This window comes from Pan troglodytes, chromosome X (assembly GCF_028858775.2).
Source record: "Pan troglodytes isolate AG18354 chromosome X, NHGRI_mPanTro3-v2.0_pri, whole genome shotgun sequence".
Taxonomy (NCBI): Eukaryota; Metazoa; Chordata; class Mammalia; order Primates; family Hominidae; genus Pan; species Pan troglodytes.
In genome coordinates, this window is record NC_072421.2 from 7,466,956 (window position 1) to 7,480,350 (window position 13,395).

Here is a 13,395-nt window from a genome sequence, read left to right on the forward strand (position 1 = left end):
TTAGAGTCCGATTTTTAGGTTTTATGGCTGGCTTTGGGGAAAAGGGGTTCTGGTTTCTAGGACCCGTCATGGGGAAGAGGGATTCTAGTTTCTAAGGTGCCTCCAGGGAGAATGGGACTCAGAAACAGGAGGGCAGAAGAAGCTCTGAGAGAAAGTTTTGCTTCTGAGGCTCTTTCAGAAGGATTGCTTGAGCTCAAGAGTTCAAGACCAGCCCGGGTAACATTGCAAGACTCCATCTCTGCAAAAAATTTTTTTAAAAATAGCCTGGTATGTGGCATGTACCTGCAGTCCTAGCTACTTGAGAGGCTGAGGTGGGAGGACTGCTTGAAGCCAGGAGTTTAAGGTGTGGTGAACTTTCTGAGGCTTTGATTTTGGGGTACTGCTTTCTGAGCCTTAGACCTAGAATCAGTATTCAGGTCATGGGGGAAGTTCATATGAGAATCTCTATTTTTTAACTATTAAACTGTGACTCCCACATGGGCCACTTGGAGATGCTCTCACCGATAGGCCTGTCATACACCTTTGGTGGGTAGGGACAGGAAAAGAGATTGGGTAGCATAAGATAAAGTCCTCCCCACCCCACCCATTTCAATAATGGGATCCACATTTATCATATGCCAATCTGAGACCCTTCCTGAACTTCACAATTCATACAGTGTTAGAGAGTGGTCTATACCTTTCTCTATGACCTCCAGCCCACACGAGGTTCAGTGACCCTAATGCCACGGAGGCCAGGATGCTGTGATTGAGATGATAGCAGGGGTAAGGAGGGTCTTTTCTCTGCTCATGGAGCACTGGAAGGAAGTATCTTTTTGGGTGCTGGACAGTGGGGAGGTCAAGACTATGGGCAGAGGAACACTGGAGCCAATGTTGGGAATAATTCTCATGCAAGCAAAGACGTGGTGTTTGGCTGGCCACAACCCCAGACCTTGAGACTCCAGTTCCACATGGGTCCAGGATATTGTTTCCATGTACAATATCCATCTGCGAGAATCCAGCACTTTCCACCACCTGCCGTGGTATGGCTGTGGTCCCATGCACCATCACCTTGGGCTTCAACTTCTGCAATGGCCCCCTAATTGATAACCTGGCTCTTGAGTTGACCTTACAGCAAACATTCTTTTTGAAGAAAAGTCACAGGGCTTCACCCCACTGCCCAAAACCCTCCACTATTAGCTGCCACTGCACACAGAGTTGAAGCCTAAGGCACTGCACTTACACATTTTCATGTTATATTATTGCATAGATGTTATTAGTTTCTGAGTAGCCAGGAGAGCATTTTTTCTGAAATTAAACATATCGAATGCACCACATTCTTTAGGTCCCCTCAAAGGCCCTTCTATTCACTCTATTTCGGGAAGGGTGAGGGAACCAGTGAATAAACAAAGGTCCTTGGTTTAAAGGCTGTTATGACCATAAAGTCTGTGTATTTCACAGCCCATGACAGCAGCATCCTGAGATATTATTTATTGTCAAACTTCTCTTCTCAGGCCACACATCCCACTGCAATGGGGAATGGGACTGAGCAAATTGCAAGTTCTTGGTTCTATGTTCCAGTTGCAATCTTGCTTTCAGTTTTCCTGCTGTTAAAACAGCCTTTGCTGGTAGGACTGTGGGAAGTGAGAATAGATTTCATTTTACCTGCTGTGCATCAGCAGAAAAAACAAGTCTTTCTTTTCTCTTGGCAGCTGAGATTTCTCAGAGTTCTTCCTAGAATTGGATGTTATATATGATCTACTTTACTCATGCCCACCTGCATACACACCAAAGCCTGATGAGCGGTGCAAACCCACCCAATGTTTTCCCAAAACAGAAGTAACATGAGCACATGTGGAACTGTCAGAGGTGTTTGAACCAGAGCAACTGCATCTTGAATAGGAGCAGGGTAAAATGAGGCTGAGACCTACTGGGCTGCATTCTCAGATGGTTAAGGCATTCTATGTCACAGGATGAGATAGGAGGTCGGCACAAGATACAGGTCATAAAGACCTTGCTGATAAAACAGGTTGCAGTAAAGAAGCTGGCTAAAACCCACCAAAACCAAGATGGCCACAAGAGTGACCTCTGGTGGTCCTCATTGGTACACTCCCACCAGCACCATGACAGTTTACAAATGCCAAGGCAACGTCAGAAAGTTACCCTATATGGTCTAGAAAGGGGAGGCATGAATAATCCACCCGTTGTTTATCATATTGCCAAGAAATAACCATAAAATGGGCAAGCAGCAGCCCTTGGGGCTGCTCTGTCTATGGAGTAGCCATTCTTTTATTCCTTTACTTTCTTAATAAACTTGCTTTCACTTTATGGACTCGACCTGAATTCTTTCTTGGCGAGATCCAAGAACCCTCTCTTGGGGTCTGGATCTGGACCCCTTTCCAGTAAAAGAACTATTCATTTTATCTTTTGGTCATCACCAAGCAAACACAACTATAAATAAGGAAAATAATATATGATTGTAATTTTACTCATAATCCCAAATGTCTTTCATGACCAGCACACCTTTGGTGTATTGGGTCTAAATCAAAGAAAAATTTGAGGAGTTGAATGAATGAGGTTTTGATATCTTAATGCACTTTGGAGAAAACCAACGGTTGCAAAAAGCTAAAGAAAACGAAAATTCATTGTTTACAGATCAGGCCATGTGTTTTTCATTTCTGCAATGGCGATGTGGTTGATTCCCGTGGAACACAATGAGAGTGTGGTCTTCTCCTTTGAGATTGTATTTATTGATAAATGCAAAAATGCTAATGAATGCTAACTTGCTGGTTCTCCATGGCCTTCCTTCCTCCCTCCCTTTCCAAGAAGGGTGTTGTATCTGTCAGAGGCATTTGAACCAGAGTGGCTCCATCTTGAGTGAGGGCTAGGAAAATGAGGCTTGAACTTGCTGGTCGGCATTCCCAGAAAGTTAGGTGTTCCTAGCCTCTAGATGTTTACAGTTAAGGGAATAGATTGATAACGTTCACTAAACAGACCCAGAATTGGGAGTGTCCTGATATCCCGATATCTTGAGAACAGAAGCATTCCTAATTTTGCTTTAAAGATAATAATGTTGATTCTTGAAAAATATAGTAATTAAGAAAATTAATCCTTTATCACAAACCCTTGTAGCTGAGCACATCTCCCCATGACCTTTTTTAATTCTCTATATAAACAAGCACTGTACCTAGGGGTGGGTGTGTTCCTTCTCTTACTTTCTGGAATGCCCTACTCTGTCTATGGAGTCGCTGTACTTTCACCACTTTACTCTTTTAATAAACTTGCTTTCACTTTGCACTGTGGACTTGCCCTGAATTTTCTTGCCCAAGACCTAAGAACCCTCTCTTGGGGTCTGGATCGGGACCCCTTTCCTGTAACATATCCACCTGGTCAATTTAGAAGGCAGCTGTTATGTTTATCAGGATGAAGAAAATAAAACTCTTTTACTTCAAAATGTATTTCTATGATACAGTTTGAGATGGCTGTTCAGAAAGCCAGCAAACAGGAGGAGCCCTGCAAAGCTGTCTTGTATGAGGCGATTTGCGTCTGCAGATAAATTCTGCATGGATGCAGCCAGGCTTTCTCGGAGACCATCCTCCCTCGTCTTACTGTAGGAAAGATGGACAGAGAGTCTGACATCTTTAAAGGTCTGAAAGAAACATTTGCCATCTATTTTCTCTGACGCCTGCTACCCAGGAGGTTTCATCTATATGACAAGACCACCTCTGCTAGCTTGGCCTCTTCTTCTCTTCCTCCCATAGCCTGTGTTGCCACAATGCAAGCCTCCATTCTTCAACCTCAAGATGGTGTGAAAGCTTCTGCACTCCATCCGGGGCATGGGGTTGGGTAATCACCCTATTAGTCACCCTACGATGCTCCCTGTGTGCAGGATAGTATATTTGTTTGATTTTTCTCCAACTAATTTTGCCTTTCATGAGTTGATTTTCCAGCAAAACTTCAGAGCAAAAATGAATGTTTTCCCTTGGCCTCTGCAAGGATAATGAATTCAGATGTAACATGAAAAATTTAGGAAAGATTGGGAGAATTTTTTTTTAAAGATGCAGGAATTTATCTTAGGGGAAAAAAAAGGAATAGTATCGGAAGGAGGATGCAGGAAGAATGAGAGAGAGAGAAAGGGAGATTGGGGAAAGTGAGGTGGAAGGAGGGTTTGTGGACGTCTGACATGCTGGAGAGATAGTGGGAATATGAGCTTAAGAGGTTCTAGTGTGTGCCTATTCGAGACACTGGTGAAACAATGGAATTATTTTTTAGAGCTTCTCTGGATATAGAAGATGGTTTCCATTTGAATGGGATGCCACCATGTTGAGCCAGGAAATAAGGCTTTCTTTAAAGGGGCCTCATAGTTCGTCAGCCTTTTGAAAAACTTGCCACTCAGGTGACCATGCTGGGTCTCCACTCAACTATTTAGGTTGGTGCACAAGTAATTACTTGTGCACCAACCTAACCTTCAGCTCTTTCTCTCCCAAACTGCAATTATTTGTCCATGAGTTAGAGCTGTCCTCAGCATCTCACCTTCGTCCCCTGACTCCCATCTCAGGCAGTTTGGCTGCTCAAACTTATTATCACTGATACCAAAAGGTGAAGACTTCTCATGTCTTCAGCACCCAGGGTAGCAAACTGCAGGACCAGTTTAAATGTTAATAGCATGTCTGTAATACACGCACAACCACATATACCACCATCTTTATGAAGGCTTAAGATGATGTATTCATTTTCCCTGTCATTTCCATAGGAAGCTGCTCTTTGTCACTCGGGGAAGGCCCCAGTTCCCTATCCAAAGTGGCATGAAGGAGATGCTCTAACAAAAAATGAAATGCAATTAGGGAACTGCTGTTCCTGTTTGAATGCTTAACATCAGCCTCATGGCTGGCACTATCCATCCCAAATGCCGGCCAATGTAGCAAAGTGTGTGGGTGATCCCAGTGTCTGAACCCAGCCCAGAGTTGGCTAGCTCATGCCCCCTGTCTATTAGCAATTGGATGTGGGATTACTTCACCACCGTGGACTGGCCACTGAGAGGTGGCCCAGAGCCATTGTGAGAGGCAGCCTGTTGGGTTTTGAGAATGGCTCAGCCAATTCATGCACATGTCTGCTGGAATCGCCAGGGCAGGGGCTTTCTGGCTCTTCTCCTGACCTTCAGCATATATAGAGAGGTCATGAAGACAGAGGAATGCTTGATGAAGCTCTCAGGGTCTTTTTATTGAACCATGGCCAGTATCTTATCTTTTCTAGCTACAAATGGTATTCCTGCTCAAACACGTGTCCTTTTATTATATAAAAAAGTAATGTGTTGTCTTTTTATTGAAATGGCAAGTGAATGGGAAAGTTATTTTTGCTTTGGAACAAACTGATAGGGAAGAAAAATCATCCCAATGGGCCGCCTCAACTGTTATCTAACTCCTTTGCGACCTGAAAGTAATTGGAAGAAAGGGCTTTTGCTATAGACTAGAGACCCTCAGAGACCAAAATGCATATAGTGTTCACCCCACAAATGCCTTTAATGCACCCCCCCTTAGTTTCTATCACATTGCCATCCCAATTACTCAACACTGCCAGAGAAGATGTGCTCTGTAGAATTGTCATGAACTGTTGGTTAAACCGTGATGCTTTGAAGTGTCAATGGCAAAAGTTTGTTGTTGCAGATTTGCTCAAAACTATGCACATGAAACTTCTGTGGGTGGGCTCTCAGGTTTATCATTAATCATGTCTTAGTGATTTATTATTATGGATATGAGTATGTCATATCCATATGCGTATGTCAAAACTATAGCTATAAATGCAGATGTGCATATTGGTGTTGAGGATGGAACCAGCAATGGCTGGGTATGATTTCTGAGGACATTCGCTGGAATGTTGCATTCACAAAATGCCTGTAATCCTACCTCGATTTCTGAGACTTGCTGTAAACTCATAAAAGCAAGTGAAGGATAGACTACTACCTAATTTTCAGAACAATATAGTATGGCTGATTTTATGCAAAATTAATTACAGCATTACAGACTGAATTGTTCCTTGCCCAAGTGGTTTTCTCATCCACCTGCAAAGTCACTTCATCCCTTGCCATTGTCAGCATCCTTGGGCTTTATCAGTATCATTCAAACCACTTCATCCTCATCATTAACAAACTGGACTGTGGGCACCATCTCGGCCAGGTCGGTACTTTCCTCTGCCTTCCTTCTGCTGGTACTGAGATAAAGGAGGAACTCTGTCTTCTACCTTAAGAATCCATACTGAAGGAAGGGCATGGTCCGAAGTCCACAGCTGTTTTAACCATGCCAAGAGAAGTCCTGAGGGCAAAGGTGATGCAGCACGTGATGATCTCAGAGCCCTTCTGTATGTGTTTGAGATGTCTGAGCTTACCAATATTGCATGAAGTACATCCTGTTTCTCAGGCTCTGGATTCATGAAACAGAGCTGGGAAAATGGAGCTCTGGAAATGACTAAGACTTGATTTAAAGGTTAAATTAAAACTAGGAGTACAGCAAGGGTAAGATTTCCCATGGTAGCTACATGATGGGCTAAATGTATCCTCAAGTTTCCTCTGTAGAGGTTGGTCCCATTTTTAATCACAAAGGGATTCACAGGTCCAGTCAATAAGGCGATGGGAGCAGTCAAGACCAAAGCATATTAGGACGTGAAAATCACTATGGAGCACATGCGTATGATTCTGGCCCCCACTGCCAGAATCCCTGGGTTCAAAATTTGACACTGCCAGGAACTGCTCATGTGAAGAATTACAGCAATGCCCTGGGCTTCTATTGCTTTCTCTCTGAAATGAGGGTATTTAGAGCATGCTATTGTTTCTGGAACATTACATATAAGTAAAGGAGGGATTTCCTCTTCTGGCCAAGAAGGAATAACATAGACTGGCTTAACTCTCGTACCTGAAACAACCAGAAAAACAAACAAAATATATGAAAGAGTGGTTTCATGACTCTGGAAATAAGGCAATGAAGGACAGTGCTCCCTGAGAGCCAGGAAACTAACAAGGTGAACACCATGTTTGACACAGCTGACTGCCTTGACAGGGCTGTAGGGCACACAAACCACTCTGGGGAAAGAACCATCTGAAATAGAGAAAATAGTGCATGGTGCTCACACAGGGCTGGAAAGAGTGCCTGTTTCCACCAGCCAGACTGAAAAAAACCTCGTAATTCATGAGCCATTTGGCTAGACTACTCAGAAAGGTCTTGTGTGAATAGTGGGGAATATTTAGCTCCAGGCTGAGTCCTGCTCTGAATCTCCCTAATGATTCACAATAGCAAGGCTCCAATGTTGCCAATTGTCTCCAAGTAACTTAACCCAAACTGAGCAGATCGCTCAAAAATATTTGCAGGAATATAAAAATATCTGGCGTCTTAAAAAGAAGATTCACAGTGTTTGGCATCCAATCAAAAATGTCTAGGCATGCAAAGAAGCAGGAAAAAATGATACATAATATAAAAAACTCATCAACAGACACTGACTCAGAATGGATGCATATGTGAGATCATATTTTTGGTCTCAAGATTTTGCTGTTTGTTTGCTTCTCAAAGTCTCGTGGTTTTAGGTTTTACATACAGATCTATGATCTATCTTGAGTAACATTAGGATGCATGTATGTTTATTTGTATGTATTATTTGTAGGCATAAACCAAAGTTCATTTTTTTCGCATATGAATATCCAGTTGTTCCAGCACCATTTGCTGAAAAGACTGTCCTTTTTTCACTGAATTGTTTTGTACCTTTGCCAAAATCAGTTGTGCATATATATGTGAGTCTATGCTGTTCCATTGATCTACTTGTCTATCTTTATGCCAATACCACACTCTCTTGATTACTGCAGCTTTCTAACACAGCTTGAAATCAAATAGCATTTGTCTTTCAACTTTGTTCTATTTTTCAAAGTTAAACATCTTAACATTATTAAGTCTTCCAACGTACACCCAATGTATATCTCCCCATTTATTTATGTCTCCTTTTATTTCTCTCAAGAATTTTTTGTAGTTCTCAGAGTACAGGTCTTATACATATCTTCTCAAATTTATTTCGAAATATTTCATATTTCTGAAGCTACTGAAAATAGTATTGATTCTTCATTGCTAGTATATAAAATAGTACATGATTTTTGTATATTGAGCTTGTGTCCTGTCACTTTGCTAAACTCAATTAATAATAGTTCTAGTAGCTTTTTTGTATATTCAATTGGATTTTTGATTATGTTGTCTAGGCATAAAGGTGGCTTTACCACCTCTTTTCTAATCTGAGTGCCTTCTGTTTATTTTTATTTTATTACTGCGCTGGTTCTGATCTCTTGTAAAACGTTGAATAGAATGGTGAGAGTTGGCATTTCTATTTTGTTCTTAAACTTAAAGAAAAGTATTAAGTTTTTACCATTAACAAGAATTTTAAATTTTTAGTAGATGCCCTTTATCAGGTTGGTTGAAGGAGTTCCTTTCAATTCTTAGTCTGCTGTAGGGTTTTAATAAGGGCTGGAGTTTGGGTTTTTTAAAAATGCTTTTTCTACATCTACTAAGATGATCACATTGTTTTTTTGTTTTTGTTTTTTCGTCTTTTTTAGTTTGACAATATTCAATATTGTGGGTAACACTGATAGGTCTTCAAATGTTTTGAAACAATATTATGTTTCAAATTACTTTTTACTTCTGTGACATAACCTAGCCTTCTCTCTCTTTTTTTTTTTTTTTTTTTTTTTTTGAGACAGAGTCTTGCTCTGTCGCCCAGGCTGGAGTGCAGTGTTGCGATCTCAGCTCACTGCAAGGTCCGCCTTCCGGGTTCACGCCATTCTCCTACCTCAGCCTCCCAAGTAACTGGGACTACAGGCACTCGCCACCTCGCCCAGCTAACTTTTTTTTTTTTTTTTTTTTTTTTTTTTAGTAGAGACGGGGTTTCACCGTGTTAGCCAGGATGGTCTCGATCTCCTGACCTCGTGATCTGCCCACCTTGGTTTCCCAAAGTGCTGGGATTACAGGCGTGAGCCACTGCACCTGGCCGACATAACCTAGCCTTCTTTGTCTGAGTGTGTGTGCATGATTAAATAGATCACAGTATCACATTCTGCCAGGACCCACATGGCTGCAATGTATTCTTTTACTAGCAGAGTAGCACCTGAATCTTAGCAACGCCTCAGAGGTGATGGAACTGAACAGGAGTGAATCTGCCCAGGCATGAACGGCTCCCTTACAAAACAGTGTGATTGCAGTTTGTGTTCTCGGGTGTAATTACCTAGGAGGATTTCTTCAGTCTTCCATAAGGAGGAAGACAGTGTTCCCCACTACTCAGAGAACTGTTGTAGGTGTTCTTCCTGCATTTTGAAAAACTGAGAGCTGTGGCCAGCCTGTCAGAGCACGTCCTCTTCTCTCGGGCATATTCAGGATGTGCTTACTGGTCTGTTCACCCTGATAGAAGTTACTCTTCTCTGTCTGCTATATAGATTAACACCACTCACTGGAACTTCCATTTCCCAAAATTCCAATTCTGTCTTAAAGTCTTTTCTAAGCATGGCTTCTCTCTACATATTTGGTGCACCCTTCAGTGATTACAAAAATACTCCAAGGTCCTGCCATGATACTGAACGAAATTCAGATGTAGCAAAAGTAATCAAGGTAGGCAGCAAAGGGTTATCGTTGTGGGGATGTAGTACAACCTCCCAACTGTGAAGCCTTGCACACATCACTGCATATATCTCTGCTTGACTTTTCTGAACCTGAATTACTCGGTGAACAGGGTACCTTGCAGTTTGAATGACCCTCAAGCTCTCAGAACTTCTCCAACTTTAAAGCGCCCTATTCTAAGAGAGAACTGTATTTGTTAACCCCAAGGGAGACAAGCTTGTCATTTCAGCCTTCCCCTTATTTAAAAAAGGTAATTTGTGCTGATTCTCCAGTACAAAGCACTTAAGTCAATTCATCATAGAAAGACTGTTAGGTGTAAAGTGATAAATATACTATGTCAACTTTGAACATTTATTTAGCACTTTTCACTGTAAAAACTTCAGATTTCACAGGTCAGCAAAGAGAGGCTTTTGTTTAATTGTTTTGCATCATCAGATATCAGTCTGCAGGGTAGGGGACATATCATTTAGGGAAACATGAAAGGGAAGGTAGGCACACCTCATTTTACAGAAATTTCTGCTGAAGCCCTAAATTAGTGTGTTGGTCTCCCCCATAAGCCTTCTGGCTTTTAGAGAACAGAGACTGCTTATTCTTATATTAAACTGGGGAAGGTGTTCTATAATGCATAACCTCTCCGAACTATAAATGTGTATTGTTTCTCTTTATCTCGACCTTCCAAAGGCCCCAGCAGCCTGCCCAAGGCTTCACTATCCTTGCAACAATCATGGCACGGTAGTGATGGGAAGAAAAGCTGCAGGCTCAGTGCTCCTTACCTACAGGGAATGGTGCTGATTCCTGTTGCAAAGCAGACCCATTATCAGAGGCCCATCAAGTCACACCATTCCCTTCCCTGCTGTCTCTTGGGCCTGCAATGACAAAGACATGGCAGAAACGCCACTATCCCTGCTCCTCTGCTTTGGCCAGATGCCACTGATGGATCGTTCAATTCTTCCCTGCAGAATCGTGCCCTCAGATCCTTCTGACAGTGTGCCAGATATCCAGCATCACCTTTGCAGTTTGGGAAGTGGCACCCAGCATCCACCCAGTGTGCCTTTCTTGATCTTGTCCATGGTGCTGAGATTCTGTGTGGCCCCCATGCGGTTGGTCTCGCTCCATGGGTCTCCATCCAGGGTGATGCCCACCCTCCTACCACCTGTGAACATTTGGTAATATCTAGAGACATTGCTGGTTTCCACCATTGGGAGTGGGTGCAACTGGCATCTAGTGGGAAGAGGCCAGGGATGCTGCTGCACATCCCATGTTGCATAGACCCCCTCCCACAGCCAAGAATGATCTTGTTAAGTGTCAGTAGTGCTGATGGTACACAGACGATGTCCCACAGCAAAGAATAATCTTTTTAAATGTCAGTAGCATCAAGGTTGGGGAACTCTCGTGTGTCTGACAAGGAAACCTGGGATTCTCTCTCCTCTAGAATTGGACTCTGTCCCATGGTGCTGTCCACAGTGACTGAGATTTTGACACCTAAATCTTCCCTTAGGAAGAAATCTTTTCTCAGGAAACTTAATTATCCCGCCAATGCTCACCAGCTGGAGTTTGACTTCATATTTTTATTGGTTTCCTGGAAACCTCTCATTGCATTCCCTCAGGTATCCACGATACCCAAACCATGCACACGTGTGACACACTGTGTTTAGCTTGCACAGCGTCTCATGCCAGAACCATCCCCAGCAGATTCAGCTCATTCTCCCATCGCAGCCCTGCTCCCCTATGCCCAGTTACCAGCAGGTCTCCCAGCTGAGCCTGCTGCATCAGGATAAAACCGTGGCCACTAGCCAACACTGAAAACTGCCACCTGCAGAAGTTGGCTCAAGTGCTGCCTGCTAACAACCGAATAAGTAAACCTTTGCTGCAGGACCTACCATGTACGCAGGTGTCTTCTAATATTTCTCTGATTTTTCTGAGCTTATCCTAAGATAACTTTTTCACACTTCACTTGCAAAGCAGGAATACATATATATGTGTGTGTGTGTGTGTGTGTGTGTATGTATATACACATATATGAGAATATAGAGAGAATATATATATATTCACACATATATGTGTGAATATATATATGAGAATATATATGAGATATAGAGAGAGAATATAGAGAGAATTATATATATATGAGAATATAGAGAATATATGTAAAGGAGAATACATATAAAGAGAATATATAATATATATAGAATATATCCTATATATTTAGAATATATAGAATATAGTTATTCTATTTATATAGACTACATTATAGTCTATATATAGACTATATATAGAATATATTATTTTCTATATATAGACTATATATATAGAATATACTATTTTCTATATATAGACTATATATATAGAATATACTATTTTCTATATATAGACTATATATATAGAATATACTATATTCTATATATAGACTATATATAGACTATATATAGAATATATTATTTTCTATATATAGACTATATACAGACTATATTTTTCTATATATAGTTTATATAGACTATATATAGACTATATTATTCTATATATATTTTATATAAAGTTTATATACTGTCTATATATTGTCTAGACTATATTATTCTACATATAGTTTATATATAGAATGATATTGTCTATATATTGTCCTAGCAAACTCATAGATAGACTTTATTATTGTTTGATATATAGTCTAGTACAGATAGACAATATTATCATTCAATAAAAATATATAGATATATATAATAGATACATAGTCTAGACTATATAACAAATGATAATATAGTCTTTCTGTACTACTATATATAGTCTATATATTGTAAGGAGGAAGATAATGGCTCATTTTTTATCCAGGGTGAGACTCATAAACATGTATTACTGAGTACAGATATCTCAATAGAGACAAGAAAATTCAAATAACTGGCAAGGTACTGTACATAATTGCATCCAAAAAAATCGGGCTATTTTGCATCCTAGCCAAGTTACCCTGCCCAGTCACAAGATCACACAGGCCAAGTCACGTGATCACTAAAGCTGGCATGAGAGGCCCCGACTCATCCAGGGAGTAAGAGAGTGAAGTCAGCAGTGGGAATGTGGGAGCAGCTGGTCTGTGTAAAGATGTTCTGGGGAAAAACTGGGTCAGGCTTAGAAGACAAGGGAAGCGGTACCAGAGAAATAAGCTTGACTGGAACGAGGCAGCAACAGAGGCATTAATGCAGCTCAGTTCTAGAGTTATGGGAACTAAAAGGTACTCCGCTTGGCCAGCCACCAGATGAAATGGGTAAAAAGGGCTGCTTGAAATGTACAAACCACGTGACTGGGAAGATTTCATAAGCATCTATCTGCATGGGTTTGCCCGGACTGACATAACAAAGCGCCATGGACCGGGCCGCTTACCACAGACATTGATTCTCTTGCAGTCCTGGAGGCTGGAAATCTGAGACAAGGTGTGAGCGGGGCTGGTTCCTCCTGAGGCCTCTCTCCTGGGCTTGGAGATGCTGTCTTCTCCCTGTGTCCTCACATGGTGTTCCCTCTCTGTGTAGGTCTATGACCTCATCTCCTCTTCTTATAAGGACACCAGACCTGTTGGATTAGGGCCCACTCTAGTGACCTTGTTTTACCTTAATCCAATCTTGTCCATTCTGCAGCCCTAGGGCCACATGCAGCCCAGGACAGCTTTGAATGTTGCCCAACACAAATTCGTACTTTTTTAAAACATGAGATTTAAACACGGACCTGTTTTTTCACTCATCAGCTATTGTTAGTGTATTTTATGTTTGGCCCACAACAATTCTTCTTCTTCCAATGTGGCCCA

At 41.5% G+C, this 13,395-nt stretch overlaps 1 protein-coding gene across 1 annotated transcript in view; it reads right to left on the reverse strand.

Annotated features, from left to right (window-relative positions):
* The window catches only part of LOC465476 (uncharacterized), a 323,593-nt gene extending 310,430 nt beyond the window's left edge, over positions 1 to 13,163 (reverse strand). Inside the window, exon 1 of the mRNA XM_063803878.1 lies at positions 12,978 to 13,163. The gene's annotated coding sequence lies outside the window, so the exon portion shown is untranslated. The remainder of the gene's footprint in view (positions 1 to 12,977) is intronic.
* Between the last annotated feature and the right edge of the window lie 232 nt (positions 13,164 to 13,395).